The sequence below is a fragment of the Lycium barbarum genome, chromosome 3, assembly GCF_019175385.1.
Source record: "Lycium barbarum isolate Lr01 chromosome 3, ASM1917538v2, whole genome shotgun sequence".
NCBI lineage: Eukaryota > Viridiplantae > Streptophyta > Magnoliopsida > Solanales > Solanaceae > Lycium > Lycium barbarum.
This window is the reverse complement of record NC_083339.1, coordinates 47,599,120-47,623,825: the sequence shown is the minus strand read 5'-3', so window position 1 is coordinate 47,623,825 and position 24,706 is coordinate 47,599,120. Positions and strand designations below refer to the sequence as shown.

General features: G+C 39.2%; 1 long non-coding RNA gene across 1 annotated transcript in view; it reads right to left on the bottom strand.

Moving 5' to 3' along the window:
• Nucleotides 1–2,937: 2,937 nt before the first annotated feature.
• The window catches only part of LOC132633866 (uncharacterized), a 44,204-nt gene continuing 22,435 nt past the window's right edge, over nucleotides 2,938–24,706 (bottom strand). The window contains exons 5-6 of the long non-coding RNA XR_009579888.1: nucleotides 3,960–4,008; nucleotides 2,938–3,340 (exon numbers count right to left, since the gene is read on the bottom strand). This is a non-coding gene — a long non-coding RNA (uncharacterized LOC132633866). The remainder of the gene's footprint in view (nucleotides 3,341–3,959; nucleotides 4,009–24,706) is intronic.

Here is a 24,706-nt window from a genome sequence, read left to right as displayed (position 1 = left end):
AGTATGGATTGGTTGGCCTCGTGTTATGCAAATGTTAATTGCCGAGCGAAAGTTGTTCGATTTCAATTTCCGGGAGAGCCCGTGCTTGAATGGAAAGGTAATGCAGCATCGCCAAAGGGTAGGTTTATTTCCTATCTTAAGGCAAGGAAGATGATAGCCAAGGGTTATATTTATCACTTAGTTCGGGTTCATGACACCGAGGCAAAGCCGCCAACTTTCCAGTCAGTTCCGGTAGTGAATGAATTCCCAGATGTGTTTCCCGACGAACTTCCAGGACTTCCTCCAGAAAGAGAGATTGACTTCGCTATTGATGTATTGCCGGACACCAAGCCTATTTCTATTCCTCCCTATCGAATGGCTCTGGCAGAATTGAAAGAGCTAAAGGTGCAGTTGAAAGACTTGCACTAGAAGGGATTCATTAGACCCAGTTCATCACCGTGGGGAGCACCGATTTTGTTCGTGAGAAAGAAAGACGGTTCTCTACGAATGTCTATTGACTATAGGCAATTGAACAAGGTGACGATAAAGAACAAATATCCTCTTCCAAGAATTGATGACTTGTTTGACCAGTTGCAAGGTGCCAAGTGGTTTTCCAAAATAGATTTGAGGTCGGGTTATCATCAAGTGAGAGTTACAGAAGCGGATATTCCTAAAACAGCCTTCAGAACGAGATATGGCCACTATGAATTTCGGGTGATGTCATTCGGGTTGAGTAATGCTCCGACCGTGTTTATGAATCTGATGAATAATGTATTCAGGCGCCTCTTGGATTTATTTGTGATAGTATTTATTGATGATATTCTGGTGTATTCTCGCACGGAATCAGAACATGCAGATCATTTGAGAATTGTGCTTGGAATTCTTCGAGCCCGGGAATTATATGCGAAATTTTCAAAGTGTGAGTTCTGGCTGAGTTCTGTAACATTTCTGGGCCATATTATTTCAGATGATGGCATTCGAGTCGACACTCTGAAGATTGATGCTGTGAAGACTTGGCCAAGGCCTACGACGCCTATAGAAGTTCGTAGTTTTCTGGCTTTGGCAGGTTATTATAGAATATTCGTAGAGGGCTTCTCATCTATTTGAGCCCCACTGATGAAGTTAACCTAGAAGTTGGCTAAATTTCAATGGAATGATGCTTGTGAGCACAGTATCCAAGAGTTGAAAAATAGGTTGACCTCAGCTCCAGTTTTAACACTTCCAGAAGGACCAGATGGCTATGTTGTGTATTGCGATGCTTCCGGTGTGGGATTAGGATGTGTATTGATGCAGCATGGTAAAGTTATTGCATATGCTTCAAGACAACTAAAGAAACATGAAAGTAATTATCCAACTCATGAGCTCGAATTGGCTGCGGTCATTCATGCCTTTAAAATGTGGAGACATTATTTGTATGGTGTCCACGTTGATATCTATACAGATCACAAAAGTCTTCAATATATTTTCAACCAAAAGGAGTTGAACCTACGGCAGAGGCGGTGGTTAGAATTGCTGAAAGATTATGACGTGGACATTTTGTACCACCCCGGGAAAGCAAATGTAGTAGCCGATGCACTTAGCCGACGATCGATGGGCAGTTTATATGAAATCCCTCCAGAAAGGAAAGAGATGGTTCAAGAAATTCACCGATTAGTTAATCTGGGAGTGCGTGTAATTGATTCGAGTGATGCAGGGATTAGTATCAATGATCCCACAACCTCGTCCTTGGATACGGAAGTAAAGGAATGGCAGTATGAAGATCCTCAGTTGTGTCGTTATAGAGACGCATCTCATGGGAAAGAAAAGTCTCCGTTTGAAGTTTCGGTGGATGGGATTCTTAGATACCGAGGTAGGTTATATGTGCTGAATGTGGCGGAATTGCGCCGACGAATTCTAGAAGAAGCACATTGCTCTCGAAATTCTATTCACCCAGGTGCAACTAAGATGTATTGTGATCTTAAGATGATATACTGGTGGGATGGCATGAAGAGAGACATAGCAGAATTTGTAGCACAATATCCAAATTGCCAACAAGTAAAGGTTGAACATCAGAAGCCAGGAGGCTTATTGCAAGCAATTGAGACACCCACCTGGAAATGGGAAGTGATCAACATGGATTTTATCGTGGGATTACCTCGTTCCCGTGGCAGGTATGACTCTATATGGGTGATTGTGGATAGATTGACGAAAGCAGCCCATTTTCTTCCAGTTAGAACTACATACTCAGCCGAAGATTATGCGAGGTTGTATCTCAAGGAAATTGTGCGACTCCATGGTATACCATTATCTATTATTACAGATAGAGGAGCACAGTTTACAGCCAAGTTTTGGAAGTCCTTTCAAGAAGGTCTAGGCACTCAAGTGAAACTTAGCACGGCATTTCATCCGCAGACCGACGGGCAAGCCGAGCGCACTATTCAGACCTTGGAAGATATGCTACGAGCATGTGTGCTGGATTTCGGTTGTAGTTGGGATGATCATTTACTGCTAATCGAATTTGCATACAATAATAGTTACCATTCTAGCATTCAAATGGCTCCTTATGAAGCTTTATATGGAAGGAAGTGTAGATCCCCAATCGGATGGTTTGAAACAGGAGAAGCATAATTAATAGGCCCCGAATTGATTCAGCAGGCGGTAGAAAAGGTTAAGGCGATCCGAGATCGATTATTGACAGCCCAAAGTCACCAAAAGTCTTATGCGGACAATCACCGACGAGACTTGGAAATCCAGGTTGATGATTGGGTATTTTTGAAAGTATCGCCAGTGAAAGGGGTGATGAGATTTGGCAAGAGAGGTGTCACGCCCCAACCCCGTGGGCCATGACTAGGGTCTGACCTGGGCACCCGTATACGTACCTGTTAGATATAGTCAAACTAAACCGAAGAACAATATGGAAACTTGCAAGAGAACTCTAAGATTCAAAACGTTGTCATGTATGTGTATATGCAGATAAACTGTCTCCTACGGAGTCAAAACAAATCAAATCATGAAATGATACGCAAGCCGACAAGGCTGCCACTACATATCAATGTCATATGCAAGCCGACAAGGCTGCCACTACATATCAATGTCATATGCAAGCCGACAAGGCTGCCACTACAGACGAACATCATATCATAGCACATCGTATAGACACAGCTGAGCAGAACTTATACACAACCCACACATATGTCTACAGACCTCTAAGAGTATCGATAGCGAAATATGACGGGACAGGGCCCCGCCGTACCCCTGGATAAACATCTACATATACATCATAAGATCTGAATCAAAAGTCTAGACTCCGGAACAACGGAGCTCTCCAAAATAGCTGAGTAGAAATCCTATGCTGAAGGGTCACCAAACCGACTATCTGTACCTGCGGGCATGAAACGCAGCCCCCCGAAGAAAGGGGGTCAGTACGGAATATGTACTGAGTATATAAAACATGAAATACAGTAAAGAGGATCATAACTGAAATAGAGATTACCAGAAACAAGTATGACTTTTAAAACATCAATACACTTGCCTTATGAAATGAAAATCATGCATATCAATATCATATATCATATATATAACATGTCCCGGCCCTCTAGTGAGGGACTCGGTGAACAATGCAGTGAAACTGTGCACGAAAACGTGTCCTGGCCCGGGACTCAGTGAAAGACATATTGAGGCACGCACGAGCAGAGTAGTGAGCAACTATATGCAATTTAAATCATATCTGAGACTCAATGGAATAATCAAAATGAACCATCAATTGCAAATCAAGACAATAGTCATATCAAATACCTTTCGAATGTCACTGTGAACTATATCAAAATAGAACTCTGGAACCATATGTACGTATCAAAACATAATAAAGTAAGTTCTGGGAATCAAGAACATTAGCCATCCTAGTGGCTCTAAGAATAGGAATTCCTTTGGAACCATATACACATCGTCTGTTCGTTTCATAAAGATCATGCCAAAAAGAAAGAAGGGTTAACTTTACATACCTTGTCTCTTCTCAAGTTAACCATAACTTAGGTCTTGGGCTTCACCAATCTACAAATAATACCAAATATGCCAATAATTAAATTAGGATACTTTTTCAAACTGATCCGTAATTATTTAGAAGTCTAGCGATATTCGGTCATCATCTTCCCTAAAACACAATAATCCTCGTGATTCCAACTTAGCCAAAATATCAATCATCATACCAACAACAATATCAATAAATACATATCCAAATAGAATCACATCCATTCTTAAATCACCTCCAAAACAGCCCAATATACATTCCTATACCGATACTTGAATACACTTCTTTATTTTCGTATATACATAGTATAGCAACAACTACAGCAAATCCCACGATACTCCAGCACACCAAACAATCTATAGCAACCACCAATGGATAATTATAGCATGCTAAGTGAGGCTGCAACACTGTAGATAAAATGAGAGCAAGGAACAGCCTGTGGCCATATTGGATCATCAAGTAAAGATTGCGTACCGAAGACATGACTTCTGTTAAGGTGTGGTAACGAAACAATAACAGAGAAGAGATAACCTGGGAAGGACAAGGATAATGAGTTGGCGCAGTGGATTAGAGAACCTATGACACGGAATGAGGACTCATGTAAACACTGCGGAGTTCGATTATAAAGAAAATAGGGTGAAAGATAAGGACTGAGTACGAAGAAAAGGACAACTATAAAAGGGACTCTCCCGAAGTGCTACAAGACCCCATAAGATCAGATGAACATTCGAGGAAGAATGTTCTAAAGGGGGGGGGGGGGGGGGGGGAGGATGTTATAGCCCGTATTTTGTACGTTCGGATAATCCAAGATAATTGTGAGAAGTCAAGGGCAAAGCTATATTTTGATCTTGCTTAATACACAGGTTGTTTATGAACATTTTTGATGTGGAAATATTAAGAAAGGCTAAGGGTAAAAAGGGAAATTCACGAGGTGACTCATGAAAATATTAAGGAAAATTTGGGGTTAAAAATGGAATTTTGGAAATTAATATTTCTTGAACAAAGGGCCATGTGGCCGTGTAACATGGTGGGCCTTGGCCCACATGGGTGTATTATATAAGTAGATAAAGATGACAAATTTATTATATTCTTCATCTTCACCCTTAGAAGATGCAAGAAACTTGAAGAAAAAGGGAAGAGGCCATTCGGCCATGGTCTTGGCCGAACAAGTCCATGCAAAATCGATCCAAAAAAATATATTCTTCTAGCTTTTCTACCAATTGGAAGGTCCTCTATAACGTGGAGTGGTAGTTGGAGCAAGCAAATCATTCATTCATGCAAGGCACAACTCTAGCCAAGTTGAAGAGCTAAGTGGAATAGGGGTGGAATTGGTGAGATGTGATGAATTGATTTTATTTAGCATTTTGATTGTTGTTGTGTTGTGGATTCTATGATGTTAAATGAAGATTTAATGGTTTGAAATGAAGTTGTAATCGTTTGTGGATTATGGAAGAAGTTAATGTGATATTAGTATGGTTCCTTATAATTATAAGAATAGAGTTGCTAATGTGTAGGTTATAAATATAATTCATGAATTTGAAGGTGAGACATGTGTTTGGAAGATTGTAAGTTGGGTTGTTGTAATTAAATTTGAAAGAAGGAAATGTGTTGTTATTGTTCTTGTTGAATTTGGAAGGTTTCGGGCGAAGTAAAATGTTGATTGGGTTTTTTGGAACATTATGTGAATGGTTCGAAGTATTCTTGAATCATGTTAGAATGATCTCAGATTAACACTTGAATATGAGATCATTGGTATTGGCTTGATTATATGTGATTGAATTGAATATAAATGAAATGCCATTGAATTGTGCGACGAAGGTTGTTAATGTTAGAATATATTTTGAAATAGTTGTTGAAGTTGGAGATGTGATTGTTGATATTGTCGTTGATAATTTGGCCGAGTTGAATTCTCGGATCGTTGTTGATAAAATTGGCCGAGTTAGATTCTCGGGGATGGTGTATTTACAGGGGAAATGCTGCCGAAATTTTGGTAGATTATAAACGAATTCATTTGAAAGACAAAGACAAGTATATGTCGATGAGTCTAATGATTATGTCAATTCTCTCCAATGTAGACTAGCAAGTTTGGATGAATAAGCGTAGCTAATTGGACGTGGGACAGGTATGTAAGGCTTACCCTTTTCTTTCTTTTGGCATGATCTTTATGAAACGAGCAAATGACGCATATGTATGATTTCAAAGAAACTCCTATTCTTAGAGCCACTAGGATGGCTAATATTCTTGACTTCCATAAGCTGTTTCATATGGTTTTGATGCGTATCTATGATGTCGGAAGTTCTGTTTGATATGTTTCCGAATGGCATTCGAAAGATAATTGATATGACTAAAGTTTTGATCTTCAAATGCTAGCACGTTCGATTATTCCATTGAGTCTTTGATATATTTTGAGGTGTACATATGATTCCAAAAGCTATATTTGATTTGATCCATAACGATATCCGAAAGGTACTTGATATGATTGTTGCTTTGATTTTCCAAAAATGGCTTCTGAAACATTCGTAGAAGGTTCTGTACTTCAAACGCTCATAACTTTCTTATACTAAGTCGGATTGACCCGAAACTTGTTTCTGAGCCTTCAGGTGTCGGTAAGTATGCTTATCTATCGAGTCTTGATTTATATGCATATAGTTTCTCATTACTCTGCTCGTGAACGCCTCAATATGTCTTTCACCGAGTCCCGGGCCGGGTATGTTATCGTGCGCACTCCACTGCATTGTTCACCGAGTCCCTCACTAGAGGGTCGGGTACGGTATATGTATACGATGATATAATGAGATGATGATATGTTATGGTGGCCAGGAGGGCATATGATGATTTGATTCACCGAGTCCCTCACTAGAGGGCCGGGTACGGTATGTATATGATATATGATGTTCACATGCATGATTCTATCCACCGAGTCCCTTAACGGGCTGGGTACGACATGATTTCATTCACCGAGTCCCTCACTAGAGGGCCGGGTATGGTATATATATATGTATATGTATATGCATGCATGATGATATGAAAGTAAGATGACATGATTTTATCTACCGAGTCCCATAACGGGCCGAGTACGCTATGTGATAATGATATGCATGATCGATGTTCTAAAGGCAAGAGTTTTGATATTTTGGATATTGTATATGTTCTGCACCCCTTATATCAGTTATGATTCTTTTACTGTGATTCTTGCCTTACATGCTCAGTACATTTTCCGTACTGACCCCCTTTCTTCAAGGGCTGCGTTTCATGCCGCGCAGGTACACCCAGATGAGTAGAAGTCATCACAGAAGATGTTCCAGCGGAGTTGGCAAGCTCCATTTGCCCTGGAGTGTTGCCAAGTCAGAGTATATGTGCTAAGATTTCTGATTGATGTTAGAGACTTTGCAGACAGAGTCGTGGGTATAGGATGTCGGTTTTGTAAGCGGCTCCATCAGCCAATGTGTCATTCTGTGTTATGATATAAATTCTATATGAGTACAGATTTTGTTTGATTTGAGAACGATGAAAAAGAAAGTTTCTGAAAGCTTTGTTATGTATGTCATTCTTAATTGATTTAAGAGTTCAAAGAGATTGTGTATGTAATAAGAGTTAGCGGGTTCGCTCGATTCCGAATATGGGGTCGGGTGCCCATCACACCCTAGCAAGGTTAGGGTGTGACAAAGTGGTATCAGAGCAGGTTGTCCTGGGGGTCGTCTGCAAATTCGTGTCCGGTAGAGTCCTATTTATGATGTGAAGCCGACCACATTTATAAACAAGCGGCTACAGGGCATCTCGGGATTGTTGACCTTCTTTATGTCTTAGATCGTGCAATAGAGCCAAGTCATAGGAAATTAAATTCCTCATATAAGCCTTACATACGACGGAAGAAGTGAGGCGATATGGAAAGTCACATGAGTAAGTATTGATATATTTGTTCTGTTACCTGAAACTAGAAGCTTCGGATGGCTGGAATGTGTCATATAGCCTTATGTTCTGTGAGGTATTGTCGATGTTTGCTGCGTACAGATTTTGAAGGAGATTCTGTTAGAATTTTTCAAAATCAGGTCATTTAACTAGGTACGCCTAACAGGAAGAAGCGTGGAAAGGAAATATCGTAAACAGACGATAAGTGCAATGTGATATTTTAGGGGAGCTACAGATTTGGGCATGGCGTGAAAAATGATTGTGAGAAAGACAATTAGCAGCCCAAAGGATTAAGATGGATAGCATTCGAGGTTTAGTAGGAGCAGGGTCTATTGGGCGATTCAGGGAGAGTCGATGATCAGTTTTGCTGTAGATTATTATATAAGGATGGTGACTGAAAGTCCGAACTGGCTGATAATCGAGTATGCATAAGTAACGGCGATGAAGATATATTCGATACCATCGAGAATCTGGGAATCTGGGACGAAAGGTAGTTATACACATAGTGAAAGGTGAATATTGAGGATTGAGAAAGGTAAAGTAGTAATTGTAAAGGGAAAGACGTGTTACGAGAATGTCTCGGAATCTGTAAGACTTCGACTTGCTCCAGATCATGTAATAAAGGTCATGCGAGAAAGTGGACGCGATTATATCAGCAGTAAGGCACCGGATTCTATCGAAGTTTCGAGGTTAAGCGTGCTAAGGTGGGAGAAATCTTAGGATGGGTGACCCCCCTGGGAAGTGTGCAAGAAATTCTATAAACCCAGACATAAGAGAAAATGAGAAGCTAGAGTGGCCTAAGGGAAACTAGAGTATATGGGATGGTTGGAGACCATAAGAGGCCACATAGGATGAGGCAGACTAGACTGGTGAAGAGACAGAAAGTGCCTCCCAGCTCTGGAATTAGGATAGGCTTGAATAGCGTTTGGAAGTATTTTGTGGGCTAGTTGATAGTAATTATATATATATATATATATATATATATATATATATATATATATATATATATATATATATATATATATATATATATATATATATATATGTGAATGCGTATGATATCTCATATGTGATTGTATCAGTGGACATGTGAGTCCCAGTAACCGGCGCTACGGTAAAGAAGACATTAATCAAGTAAGGGTACCGAAGTTCGAGTGACAGCAAAAATAAATGGTACAAGTGTTATAAGATAAGCTCTTATTATTTTCACTACAGGTTAAGATTGGAAAGCTCCAATACAACGACATTTGGAAAAGAAAGTAAGTGAGTAGATGGAAAATAAAGAGATCAAAGTGTCGGAAGAAGGTAAAAGGTAAGAGACCTCAGTGAGTGAAGCTCCCGAGAGAAACTACCAGCAAAGCATGAGACTATTTGGGTAAGGACTCAAAGTGTGGTAATATAGAATAAAAGAGGAATGTCTGAGGTCCGAGAACCAATTTCAATAAGTGGGGCTAAAGGAATAGTGACTATGACGAGGGATGTGAAGCAAGAAAAGAATGATTAGGCCTTGCGACGATGCTAGGAGATTTAGGCCCTTCAAAGGTATATAAAGGAATAAAACGTGCAGCTAGATTAATGTGGTTGCCTCGGACATGGAAATGCTTTCCTGAATAGGATGACTTGAGAATAAGACGGATTTGCGCGTTTAAGGTAAAATTTCACGAACTTCAGAGTTGATGCCACAAATAACATGAGAAGAAAGGTGTTTAAGGAGGAAGGAACCTAAGGAAGGTTAAGGATGAAAGTAGGAAAAGTATACCAATGGGTTAGTCGAAGGAAGAAGAGAACGTTTGGGAGTAAAATAATAGGAACCCGATTACGCATTGAAAGAAGAACAAGGATAGTGGGTCGACACGGTCGATTGAGAAATTAATGGTGTGGAATGAGGATTCATGTGAGGTCTGGGAGATTGGATCTCAGAGGAAAATGGAATGAAATATAAAGAATGTGCGTGGAAGACTACTCGGCCATAGTGTCATAAGTATAGTTAAAGGTTCGATGAGCGGGGATAGAGAGAGTGTAAACTGTAAGAATTTTGTGCTAAGAGCAAAAGTAGCGGAACACTCGGAAAACATGGACGCATAGCTGCAACGCAAGCTCATAGTTAAAAGGAATTACCAGTAAGTGAGCTAAATGAGTGAAAGGACTAATAGTGGATGGAGAGATATGGGAATGTTGACTAGAATGATGATATCGACAGAAAATGAAAGGAAAACTCATGATAAGAAGTTTTCGATATGTTATGCGCAGAGTCGGAAGAAGGAGTTTAGGTATGTTATGAGTAAAGTCAAGAAGAAAAGACGAAAAAGAGGGCATCGGAATTGGATATCCTTATACATATTCTAGTTAAATACGAGAGTGTAAATAGCAAGAAGATAGACAGGCCAGACTATACGAAAATGGAACTCGGCTTTAAGAAGAAAGTGAAGGGCGGCAGATAATTACCGTAGACGAAGGTATTCGGAGGCAGTTGACGTATAAGGAGCCCCTTAAAAACCGGGGGGGGGGGGGGGGGGAGGCTATATTATATCAAACTCTAAAGGAATCGCAACACTCTCAGACTCCAGTGGAGGAAAATTTATTAGCTCGGGACCAGAGTTCGAAACATGTCGGTACATCAAAAGGATACATGAAAGAAGTAGAAACGAATTGACAATAAGTGTACCGTGAGGCCGACATGAAGGGAAAGGATTGAAGACACCTTCAGAAAATACTTCATGCCAACATGAATTATGATATGCCATGATTTGAATTCCCCGTATCGAGCAAAAATTGCGCAGTATCTACATACGCAGCGACATGTTGTAAAGAGTAATAAAAAGAGCAAGAAAATGGCTACAAGCCAAGTGCACACAGGATAATGGAGAGAATGATAAGACTCAAAGGATATTTCGGATGACAACGACTACTATAATGAAAGTATCAACAATCGGTAATCTGAAATTTTTGAAGGAAAAGAAGAATGCAGTGCCTATGAATGAAATAAAAGAGTTCATCGGATACTAGAAAATAGTTCATGAACCATTAATTATACGGAACATGAGAATATACGTTATGAAATTATATGAATCATCGATGTGAAGCGATGCTCGATCATATTTGTAAGGAACCCACACCGGAAAGCCAACAAGAAATAACGATGGATGAAATGAGCGTCAATACAATGAAATCAAAGACAGGTATACTTGTGTCGAGAAACGCGAGGAAGGAAGTAAAGAAAAAGTTGTAGTAAGAACTCAAAAATTTTGCGAACCAAGAAGTTAAGAGAACTCGGATCATAAGTTACCATAAGGGTAACTGGACTGTGAAGGGTGATAAATGGTAAAGAAACATTATGTACATACGTTTTTGGATAAATATTTGGGATGAAAGATTAAAAAGGGATAGTGACAAAGACATAAAGAAACAGGGAGCGAAGAAAAGAGAACACCAAAGACCGATGGATAATTATAGCATGGTAAGCGAGGCTGCAACACTCTAGATAAAATGAGAGCAAGGAATAGCCTCTGGCCATATTGGATCATCAAGTAAAGATTGCGTACCGAAGACATGACTTCTGTTAAGGTGTGGTAACGAAACAATAATAGAGAAGAGATAACCTGGGAAGGACAAGGATAATGAGTTGGCGCAGTGGATTAGAGAACCCATGACACGGAATGAGGACTCATGTACAGACCGCGGAGTTCGATTACAAAGAAAATAGGGTGAAATATAAGGAATGTGTACGAAGAAAAGGACAACTATAAAAGGGACTCTCCCGAAGTGCTACAAGACCCCATAAGATCAGTTGAACATTCGAGGAAGAATGTTCTAAAGGGGTGGGGGGTGGGGAGGATGTTATAGCCGTATTTTGTACGTTCGGATAATCTAAGATAATTGTGAGAAGTTAAGGGCAAAGCTATATTTTGATCTTGCATAATACACAAGTTGTTTACGAAAATTTTTGATGTGGAAATATTAAGAAAGGCTATGGGTAAAAAGGGAAATTCACGAGGTGGCTCATGAAAATATTAAGGAAAATTTGGGGTTAAAAATGGAATTTTGGAAAGTTAATATTTCTTGAACAAATGGGCCATGTGGCCGTGTAACATGGTGGGCCTTGGCCCACATGGGTGTATTATATAAGTAGATAAAGATGACAAATTTATTATATTCTTCATCTTCACCCTTAGAAGATTCAAGAAACTTGAAGAAAAAGGGAAGAGGCCATTCGGCCATGATCTTGGCCGAACAAGTCCATGCAAAATTGATCCAAAAAAAATATTTTGTTCTTGCTTTTCTACCAATTGGAAGGTCCTCTATAACGTGGAGTGGTAGTTGGAGCAAGAAAATCATTCATTCTTGCAAGGCACAACTCTAGCCAAGTTAAAGAGCTAAGTGGAAAAGGTAAGGTTTAACCCTCTTTCATATGTTATGGATGGTTTATGCATGTTGTTGAGTGTAGAAATGGATGAAATTCATGAAATATGTGTGTGTAGGGTTGTGGCCGAATAGGGGTTGAATTGGTTAGATGTGATGAATTGATTTTATTTAGCATTTTGATTGTTGTTGTGTTGTGGATTCTATGATGTTAAATGAAGATTTAATGGTTTGAAATGAAGTTGTAATCGTTTGTGGATTACGGAAGAAGTTAATGTGATATTAGTATGGTTCCTTATAATTATAAGAATAGAGTTGCTAATGTGTAGGTTATAAATATAATTCATGAATTTGAAGGTGAGACATGTGTTTGGAAGATTGTAAGTTGGGTTGTTGTAATTAAATTTGAAAGAAGGAAATGTGTTGTTATTGTTCTTGTTTAATTTGGAAGGTTTCGGGCGAAGTAAAATGTTGATTGGGTTGTTTGGAACATTATGTGAATGGTTCGAAGTATTCTTGAATCATGTTAGAATGATCTCAGATTAACACTTGAATATGAGATCATTGGTATTGGCTTGATTATATGTGATTGAATTGAATATAAATGAAATGCCGTTGAATTGTGTGACGAAGGTTGTTAATGTTAGAATATATTTTGAAATAGTTGTTGAAGTTGGAGATGTGATTGCTGATATTGTCGTTGCTAATTTGGCCGAGTTGAATTCTCGGATTGTTGTTGATAAAATTGGCCGAGTTAGATTCTCGGGGATGGTGTATTTACAGGGGAAATGCTGCCGAAATTTCGGCAAATTATAAATGAATTCATTTGAAAGACTAAGACAAGTATATGTCGATGAGTCTAATGATTATGTCAATTCTCTCGAATGTAGACTAGCAAGTTTGGATGAATAAGCGTAGCTAATTGGACGTGGGACGGGTATGTAAGGCTTACCCTTTTCTTTCTTTTGGCATGATCTTTATGAAACGAGCAAATGACGCATATGTATGATTTCAAAGAAACTCCTATTCTTAGAGCCACTAGGATGGCTAATATTCTTGACTTCCATAAGCTGTTTCATATGTTTTTGATGCGTATCTATGATGTCCGAAGTTCTGTTTGATATGTTTCCGAATGGCATTCGAAAGATAATTGTTATGACTAAAGTTTTGATCTTCAAATGCTAGCACGTTCGATTATTCCATTGAGTCTTTGATATATTTTGAGGTGTACATATGATTCCAAAAGCTATATTTGATTTGATCCATAACGATATCCGAAAGGTACTTGATATGATTGTTGCTTTGATTTTCCAAAACTGGCTTCTGAAACATTCGTAGAAGGTTCTGTACTTCAAACGATCATAACTTTCTTATACTAAGTCGGATTGACCCGAAACTTGTTTCTGAGCCTTCCGGTGTCGGTAAGCATGCTTATCTATCGAGTCTTGATTTATATGCATATAGTTTCTCACTACTCTGCTCGTGCACGCCTCAATATGTCTTTCACCGAGTCCCGGGCCGAGTATGTTATCGTGCGCACTCCACGGCATTGTTCACCGAGTCCCTCACTAGAGGGCCGGGTACGGTATATGTATATGATGATATAATGAGATGATGATATGTTATGGTCGCCAGGAGGGCATATGATGATTTGATTCACCGAGTCCCTCACTAGAGGGCCGGGTACGGTATGTATATGATATATGATGTTCACATGCATGATTCTATCCACCGAGTCCCTTAACGGGCCGGGTACGACATGATTTCATTCACCGAGTCCCTCACTAGAGGGTCGGGTACGGTATATATATATGTATATGTATATGCATGCATGATGATATGAAAGTATGATGACATGATTTTATCTACCGAGTCCCATAACGGGTCGGGTACGCTATGTGATAATGATATACATGATCGATGTTCTAAAGGCAAGAGTTTTGATATTCTGGATATTGTATATGTTCTGCACCCCCTATATCAGTTATGATTCTTTTACTGTGATTCTTGCCTTACATGCTCAGTACATTTTCCGTACTGACCCCCTTTCTTCAGGGACTACTTTTCATGGCGCGCAGGTACACCCAGATGAGTAGAAGTCATTACAGAAGATGTTCTAGCGGAGTTGGCAAGCTCCATTTGCCCTGGAGTGTTGCCGAGTCAGAGTATATGAGCTAAGATTTCTTATTGATGTTAGAGACTTTGCAGACAGAGTCGTGGGTATAGGATGTCGGTTTTGTAAACGACTCCATCAGTCGATGTGTCATTCTGTGTTATGATATAAATTCTATATGAGTACATATTTTGTTTGATTTGAGAACGATGAAAAAGAAAGTTTCTGAAAGCTTTGTTATGTATGTCATTCTTAATTGATTTAAGAGTTCAAAGAGATTGTGTATGTAATAAGGGTTAGCGGGTTCGCTCGGTTCCGAATATGGGGTCGGGTGCCCATCTGTTATATCCCGCATTTTTCGCATTCGGATAATTTAAGGTAATTGCGGGAGATTAAGAGCAAGACTATAATTTTGATCTTGTTTGGTGTACAAGTTGTTTATAAAAATTTTGAAGTGGGAATATTAGGAAAGGTCAAGGGCATAAAGGGAAATTCGCAATATGACTCGTGGAAATATGGAGGAAGGCGAAGGGTAAATTTGGAATTTGGAAAATAATTATTCATGAATTGTAGGACAAAAAACTAGTGGGCTTGATCATTGGGCCAAGGGTTGGCCGTCCCTCTCCCTTCTTAATGGGCCAAGCCCTTATGGGAATTAAGTAAGTAAGTTTAAAAGATGACAAATTAGTCATCTTATTCACATTTCTTTCTAGAGACTTCAACACTAGGAAGAAGAGAAAAGAAAGGAGAAAACCCATAGGCCATTCGGCCATAGCTACATCAACAACAACCTTGGGAAAAATTCTCTTCAAAAATTATTTCCTACGAATTGAAGGGCTCCTAGTAAAGTGAAGTGGTCTTTGGAGCAAGAAAACTTCATGTTCTTGCAAGTTACAAGGCATAACTAAGTGGGAAGTCAAAGAGAAAAGGTAAGAATTTATCCTCTTTTATATGTTGTGGATGTTTGTGTATGTTGTAGTATGTGAAAAATGATGAAATTCATGAAAACTATTGATGATGTTGTGATGGTCGAATGGGTCATGTGTATGGAAAAATTGGATTGAATTCATGTAGTAGCTTGATTGTTGTTGTGTTGTGAATTCCATAGTTAAAAATGCATGGAAACCATGAATTTAGTGTGTTGGTGTTGGCCGTGTATATGTGTTGAATTGTGAAGGAATGGTGAGCAAGTTTTATTTAGTATTTTGGTTGTTGTGTTGTGGATTTTATGTTGCAAATAAAAGCTTAATGAACTTAGTGAAGTTTTAGTAGTTGGAGGCTTGTTTTGAAAGATTATGTAAATGTAATATGATGTTCTTGCATGTATGGAATGTAATGTTGTTAGTATGATGTTGTTGGTGCGTAAATTATTAGGTGGTTATTGTTTTATTGGAGTTGGAAAGTCTTGAAGGAAGTAGTATGTTAATTGAAGTGTTAGAATGTATCTTGAGTTGGTTATTGAAATTGTTAGTACGATTGTTGGCATTGTTGTTGATAGTTTGGCCGGGTTGAATTCCCGGATTGTGGTTGATTAAAATTGGCCAAGTTGAAGTTTTGGAGATGGTGTATTTATAGGAGAAGTGCTGCCGAAATTTCGGTAGACAAATGCTACTTTAAGATTCCACTTCTAAATGCTCTAATCAAAGTTTGGTAAATGTGAACAATTTGTAGATTTTGGCGGATTTGCAACTTGAATTTGGAATAGCATAAGGAGCGGAAAGAGGTATGTAAGGCTTTACTCTTCCTTCTATGGCATGTCTTAGACGTAATGTGTTGGATATGAACCTCGGGGACAACTCTATTTTCCGGAATCCACACCTAAAGTTACCCCTTTTTCATTCAGAAGAATTGAATTAAAAATTGTGTGAAATGTTGGAAAAACTTCCTAAACCTCTAGAACTTGCATAAATAGGACCCGACTACCTTAAAACCCTCACAAGTAACGCCATGACATGTAATATATGTAAATTGTGCACGCTACGTCATTCGGCCCGAGGTGGACCCATTGTTCCCGGATTTTCCTTATTGTTCCGTTTGACTTATTTTGAAGCAGAATTCAAAGGAAACTTTTGATCCTTGTCCCGATTATCAAGCGATAAGTACCGTACCATTCTAATGGAAATATGTCTATGATGACCTTGATAACGATGATGCTAAGGAACATAATACATCTATGATAAGTAGGACAAGAATGATTCCATGACTAAGAGTCTTAAGCTAAGGACCAATGTGAATACGAAAGTATCAAACTAGTTCTTGATTTTTAATTCTATTCCTTGGTTATGACACTATCTTCTAAAGATTCCAAAGGCATGATCCCCAAGTCGTAAAGTCTCAAATTTCTATGATAGATATGTTGACGATATGTTCCTACTATGAATATGACAATATGACAATGTTAAATTATTTCTTGATATCTCAACTCTATTATGGGTAATGACTACTTTAGAGGTTCCAAGTATATGAAACGATGCCTTATGACCCTACTTTATGTTTTCTCATAAGGACACTCTTCATTGATAGTCTCGCCTTATGATACTAGTTCCTTCAAGGTGAGACAAAGTGGTCACGGTTATAGCATAATGTAATCGGAGGTCACCGACCTTACGTCACTCCGATGGATACATGGTTTTCTTTGGACTCTCCTGCATGCTTATATGACACATGTATATGAGATATGAATATGTACATGGGGTGGGGGAAGGGATACATGGGGGATGGGAAGGGAAACATGTTTCATTGCCACCTGGTCAGCTGGCTTATCATCCCGGACGCGGGATATATGGGCGAGCCGAGGTATTTCGGTGCTATGTGGGCGAGCCGACATTGTTCGGTGCTATGCTATGACCTGATATGATATGACACGATATGATATGACACGATATGATATGACATGATCTCATATGATATGATACGATATGATATGATATGATAAGGCATGACATGATATAAGTTCTATTTTCTATGTCTATGAAAAAGAAATGTTCTTTTTAAAGGAAAAGACAAGCATGCATGGTATCCGGCCTGAAAAGGGTATTCCTATGTACAGGTTACTTTCTTGTATCACTATATGTCCTATGATCCCATGATATTGTTAATCATACCTTATGTTTCTGTTTGTATTATCTTCCATGCCTTACATACTCGGTACACTATTCGTACTGACGTCCCTTCTTGTGGACGCTGCGTTCCATGCCGCGCAGGTCAGCAGGTAGACAGACTTGACTTCTAGGAGCTTCATCAGCAGTATTGTAGCAGCGCTCCAGTTGTTCCGGAGCCTCAGTTTCTTGGTACTATTTTGTGTATATATGTTCGGGCACGGCAGTACTCGGCCCTTCCTATGTATATCTGTACTATGTTTAGAGGCTCGTAGACAGATATGTACAGTTAGATGTTTTGTACTTTTGATGGTCCTCGTCGCTGTGTAATGTGCTAGCGAAGTTTGCTAGCCTATGTTTATAATTATGCTACTAATGTCAATGTTAAGCAGAAAAAAAAAATACGGTGATGTTCATACGGCCCACTTAGCAATAAGAATACGATACGAGATAAGAGGTGCTCGGTACAAGTATCGGGTACTCGTCACGGCCCTAGTTGGGTCGTCACACCATCACACCCTAGCAAGGTTAGGGTGTGACAAAGTGGTATCAGAGCAGGTTGTCCTGGGGGTCGTCTGCAAATTCGTGTCCGGTAGAGTCCTGTTTATGGTGTGAAGCCGGCCACATTTATAAACAGGCGGCTACGGGGCATCTCGGGATTGTTGACCTTCTTTCTGTCGTAGATCGTGCAATAGAGCCAAGTCATAGGAAATGAAATTCCTCATATAAGCCTTACATACGACGGAAGAAGTGAGAGGCGATATGGAAAGTCACAGGAGTAAGTATTGATATATTTGTTCTGTTACCTGAAACTAGAAGCTTCGGATGGCTGGAATGTGTCATATAGCCGTATGTTCTGTGAGGTATTGTCGATGTTTGCGGCGTACAAATTTTGAAGAGTAAGGATTTTAAAGGAGATTCTGTTAGAATTTTTCAAAATCAGGTCATTTAACTAGGTACGCCTAACAGGAAGAAGCGTGGAAAGGAAATATCGTAAACAGACGATAAGTGCGATGTGATATTTTAGGGGAGCTACAGATTTGGGCATGGCGTGAAAAATGATTGTGAGAAAGACAATTAGCAGCCAAAGGATTAAGATGGATAGCATTCGAGGTTTAGTAGGAGCAGGGTCTATTGGGCGATTCAGGGAGAGTCGATGATCAGTTTTGCTGTAGATTATTATATAAGGATGGTGACTGAAAGTCCGAACTGGCTGATAATCGAGTATGCATAAGTAACGGCGATGAAGGTATATTCGATACCATCGAGAATCTGGGAATCTGGGACGAAAGGTAGTTATACACATAAGTGAAAGGTGAATATTGAGGATTGAGAAGGGTAAAATAGTAATTGTAAAGGGAAAGACGTGTTACGAGAATGTCTCGGAATCTGTAAGACTTCGACTTGCTCCAGATCATGTAATAAAGGTCATGCGAGAAAGTGGACGCGATTATATCAGCAGTAAGGCACCGGATTCTATCGAAGTTTCGAGGTTAAGCGTGCTAAGGTGGGAGAAATCTTAGGATGGGTGACCCCCCTGGGAAGTGTGCAAGAAATTCTATAAACCCAGACATAAGAGACAAATGAGAAGCTAGAGTGGCCTAAGGGAAACTAGAGTATACGGGATGGTTGGAGACCATGAGAGGCCACATAGGACGAGGCAAACTAGACTGGTGAAGAGACAGAAAGTGCCTCCCAGCGCTGGAATTAGGATAGGCTTGAATAGCGTTTGGAAGTATTTTGTGGGCTAGTTGATAGTAATTATATATATATATATATATATATATATATATATATAAATGCGTATGATATCTCATATGTGATTGTATCAGTGGACATGTGAGTCCCAGTAATCGGCGCTACGGTAAAGCAGGCATTAATCAAGTAAGGGTACCGAAGTTCGAGTGACAGCAAAAATAAATGGTGCAAGTGTTATAAGATAAGCTGTTATTATTTTCACTACAGGTTAAGATTGGAAAGCTCTAATACAATGACATTTGGAAAAGAAAGTAAGTGAGTAGATGGAAAATAAAGAGATCAAAGTGTGGGTAGAAGGTAAAAGGTAAGAGACCTCAGTGAGTGAAGCTCCTGAGAGAAACTACCAGCAAAGCATGAGACTATTTGGGTAAGGACTCAAAATAGGCGCGTGAAAAGAATATAGTGTGGTAATATAGAACAAAAGAGGAATGTGTGAGGTCCGAGAACCAATTTCAATAAGTGGGGCTAAAGGAATAGTGACTATGACGAGGGATGTGAAGCAAGAAAATAATGATTAGGCCTTGCGACGATGCTAGGAGATTTAGGCCCTTGAAAGGTATATAAAGGAATAAAACGTGCAGATATATTAATGTGGTTGCCTCGGACATGGAAATGCTTTCCTGAAAGGGATGACTTGAGAATAAGACGGATTTGCGCGTTTAAGGTAAAATTTCACGAACTTCAGAGCCGATGCCACAAATAACAAGAGAAGAAAGGTGTTTAAGGAGGAGGGAACCTAAGGAAGGTTAAGGATGAAAGTAGGAAAAGTATACCAATGGGTTAGTCGAAGGAAGAAGAGAACGTTTGGGAGTAAAATAATAGGAACCCGATTACGCATTGAAAGAAGAACAAGGATAGTGGGTCGACACGGTCGATTAAGAAATTAATGGTGTGGAATGAGGATTCATGTGAGGTCTGGGAGATTGGATCTCAGAGGAAAATGGAATGAAATATAAAGAATGTGCGTGGAAGACTACTCGGCCATAGTGTCATAAGTATAGTTAAAGGTTAGATGAGCGGGGATAGGGAGAGTGTAAACTGTAAGAATTTTGTGCTAAGAGCAAAAGTAGCGGAACACTCGGAAAACATGGACGCATAGCTGCAACGCAAACTCATAGTTAAAAGGAATTACCAGTAAGTGAGCTAAATGAGTGAAAGGACTAATAGTGGATGGAGAGATATGGGAATGTTGACAAGAATGATGATATCGACAGAAAATGAAAGGAAAACTCATGATAAGAAGTTTTTGATATGTTATGCGCAGAGTCGGAAGAAGGAGTTTAGGTATGTTATGAGTAAAGTCAGGAAGAAAAGACGAAAAAGAGGGCATCAGAATTGGATATCCTTATACATATTCTAGTTAAATACGAGAGTGTAAATAGCAAGAAGATAGACAGGCCAGACTATACGATAATGGAACTCGGCTTTAAGAAGAAAGTGAAGGGCGGCAGATAATTACCGTAGACGAAGGTACTCGGAGGCTGTTGACGTATAAGGAGCCCCTTAAAAATGGGGGGGGGGGGGGGGGGGGGGGAGGCTATATTATATCAAACTCTAAAGGAATCGCAACACTCTCAGACTCCAGTGGAGGAAAATTTATTAGCTCGGGACCAGAGTTCGAAACATGTCGGCACATCAAAAGGATACATGAAAAAAGTAGAAACGAATTGACAATAAGTGTACCGTGAGGCCGACATGAAGGGAAAGGATGGAACACACCTTAAGAAAATACTTCATGCCAACATGAATTATGATATGCCATGATTTGAATTCCCCGTATCGAGCAAAAATTGCGCAGTATCTAAGTACGCAGCGACATGTTGTAAAGAGTAATAAAAAGAGCAAGAAAATGGCTACAAGCCAAGTGCACAAAGGATAATGGAGAGAATGATAAGACTCAAAGGATATTTCGGATGACAACGACTACTATAATGAAAGTATCAACAATCGGTAATCTGTAATTTTTGAAGGAAAAGAAGAACGCAGTGCCTATGAATGAAATAAAAGAGTTCATCGGATACTAGAAAATAGTTCATGAACCATTAATTATACGGAACATGAGAATATACGTTATGAAATTATATGAATCATCGATGTGAAGCGATGCTCGATCATATTTGTAAGGAATCCACACCGGAAAGCCAACAAGAAATAACGATGGATGAAATGAGCGTCAATACAAAGAAATCAAAAACAAGTATACTTGTGTCGAGAAACGCGAGGAAGGAAGTAAAGAAAAAGTTGTAGTAAGAACTCAAAAATTTTGCGAACCAAGAAGTTAAGAGAACTCGGATCATAAGTTACCATAAGGGTAACTGGACTGTGAAGGGTGATAAATGGTAAAGAAAAATTATGTACATACGTTTTTGGATATATATTTGGAATGAAAGATTAAAAAGGGATAGTGATAAAGACATAAAGAAACAGGGAGCGAAGAAAAGAGAACACCAAAGACCGATGGATAATTATAGCATGGTAAGCGAGGCTGCAACACTGTAGATATAATAAGAGCAAGGAACAGCCTGTGGCCATATTTGATCATCAAGTAAAGATTGCGTACCAAAGACATGACTTCTGCTAAGGTGTGGTAACGAAACAATAATAGAGAAGAGATAACTTGGGAAGGACAAGGATAATGAGTTGGCGCAGTGGATTAGAGAACCCATGACACGGAATGAGGACTCATGTGAAGACCGCGGAGTTCGATTATAAAGAAAATAGGGTGAAAGATAAGGACTGAGTACGAAGAAAAGGACAACTATAAAAGGGACTCTCCCGAAGTGCTACAAGACCCCATAAGATTAGTTGAACATTCGAGGAAGAATGTTCTAAAGGGGGGGGGGGGGGAGGATGTTATAGCCCGTATTTTGTACGTTCGGATAATCAAAGATAATTGTGAGAAGTTAAGGGCAAAGCTATATTTTGATCTTGCTTAATACACAAGTTGTTTATGAAAATTTTCGATGTGGAAATATTAAGAAAGGATAAGGGTAAAAAGGGAAATTCACGAGGTGGCTCATGAAAATATTAAGGAAAATTTGGGGTCAAAAATGGAATTTTGGAAAGTTAATATTTCTTGACCAAATGGGCCATGTGGCCGTGTAACATGGTGGGCCTTGGCCCACATGGGTGTATTATATAAGTAGATAAAGATGACAAATTTATTATATTCTTCATCTTCACCCTTAGAAGATTCAAGAAACTTGAAGAAAAAGGGAAGAGGCCATTCGGCCATGGTCTTGGCCGAACAAGTCCATGGAAGGTCCTCTATAACGTGGAGTGGTAGTTGGAGCAAGCAAATCATTCATTCTTGCAAGGCACAACTCTAGCCAAGTTGAAGAGCTAAGTGGAAAAGGTAAGGTTTAACCCGCTTTCATATGTTATGGATGGTTTATGCATGTTGTTGAGTGTAGAAATGGATGAAATTCATGAAATATGTGTGTGTAGGGATATGGCCAAATAGGGGTTGAATTGGTGAGATGTGATGAATTGATTTTATTTAGCATATTGATTGTTGTTGTGTTGTGGATTCTATGATGTTAAATGAAGATTTAATGGTTTGAAATGAAGTTGTAATCGTTTGTGGATTATGGAAGAAGTTAATGTGATATTAGTATGGTTCCTTATAATTATAAGAATAGAGTTGCTAATGTGTAGGTTATAAATAATTCATGAATTTGAAGGTGAGACATGTGTTTGGAAGATTGTAAGTTGGGTTGTTGTAATTAAATTTGAAAGAAGGAAATGTGTTGTTATTGTTCTTGTTGAATTTGGAAGGTTTCGGGCGAAGTAAAATGTTGATTGGGTTGTTTGGAACATTATGTGAATGGTTCGAAGTATTCTTGAATCATGTTAGAATGATCTCAGATTAACACTTGAATATGAGATCATTGGTATTGGCTTGATTATATGTGATTGAATTGAATATAAATGAAATGCCGTTGAATTGTGTGACGAAGGTTGTTAATGTTAGAATATATTTTGAAATAGTTGTTGAAGTTGGAGATGTGATTGTTGATATTGTCGTTGATAAATTGGCCGAGTTGAATTCTCGGATTGTTCTTGATAAAATTGGCCGAGTTAGATTCTCGGGGATGGTGTATTTATAGGGGAAATGCTGCCGATATTTCGGCAGATTATAAACGAATTCATTTGAAAGACTAAGACAAGTATATGTCGATGAGTCTAATGATTATGTCAATTCTCTCGAATGTAGACTAGCAAGTTTGGATGAATAAGCGTAGCTAATTGGACGTGGGACAGGTATGTAAGGCTTACCCTTTTCTTTCTTTTGGCATGATCTTTATGAAACGAGCAAATGACGCATATGTATGATTTCAAAGAAACTCCTATTCTTAGAGCCACTAGGATGGCTAATATTCTTGACTTCCATAAGTTGTTTCATATGGTTTTGATGCGTATCTATGATGTCCGAAGTTCTGTTTGATATGTTTCCAAATGGCATTCGAAAGATAATTGATATGACTAAAGTTTTGATCTTCAAATGCTAGCACGTTCGATTATTCCATTGAGTCTTTGATATATTTTGAGGTGTACATATGATTCCAAAAGCTATATTTGATTTGATCCATAACGATATCCGAAAGGTACTTGATATGATTGTTGCTTTGATTTTCCAAAAATGGTTTCTGAAACATTCGTAGAAGGTTCTGTACTTCAAACGCTCATAACTTTCTTATACTAAGTCGGATTGACCCGAAACTTGTTTCTGAGCCTTCAGGTGTCGGTAAGTATGCTTATCTATCGAGTCCGGATTTATATGCATATAGTTTCTCACTACTCTGCTCATGCACGCCTCAATATGTCTTTCACCGAGTCCCGGGCCGGGTATGTTATCATGCGCACTCCACTGCATTGTTCACCGAGTCCCTCACTGGAGGGCCGGGTACGATATATGTATATGATGATATAATCAGATGATGATATGTTATGGTGGCCAGGAGGGCATATGATGATTTGATTCACCGAGTCCCTCACTAGAGGGCCGGGTACGGTATGTATATGATATATGATGTTCACACGCATGATTCTATCCACCGAGTCCCTTAACGGGCCGGGTACGACATGATTTCATTCACCGAGTCTCTCACTAGAGGGCCGGGTACGGTATATATATATATGTATATGTATATGCATGCATGATGATATGAAAGTATGATGACATGATTTTATCTACCGAGTCCCATAACAGGCCGGGTACGCTATGTGATAAAGATATGCATGATCCATGTTCTAAAGGCAAGAGTTTTGATATTCTGGATATTGTATATGTTCTGCACCCCTTATATCAGTTATGATTCTTTTACTGTGATTCTTGCCTTACATGCTCAGTACATTTGCCGTACTGACCCCCTTTCTTCGGGGGCTGCGTTTCATGCCGCGCAGGTACACCCAGATGAGTAGAAGTCATTACAGAAGATGTTCCAGCGGAGTTGGCAAGCTCCATTTTCCCTGGAGTGTTGC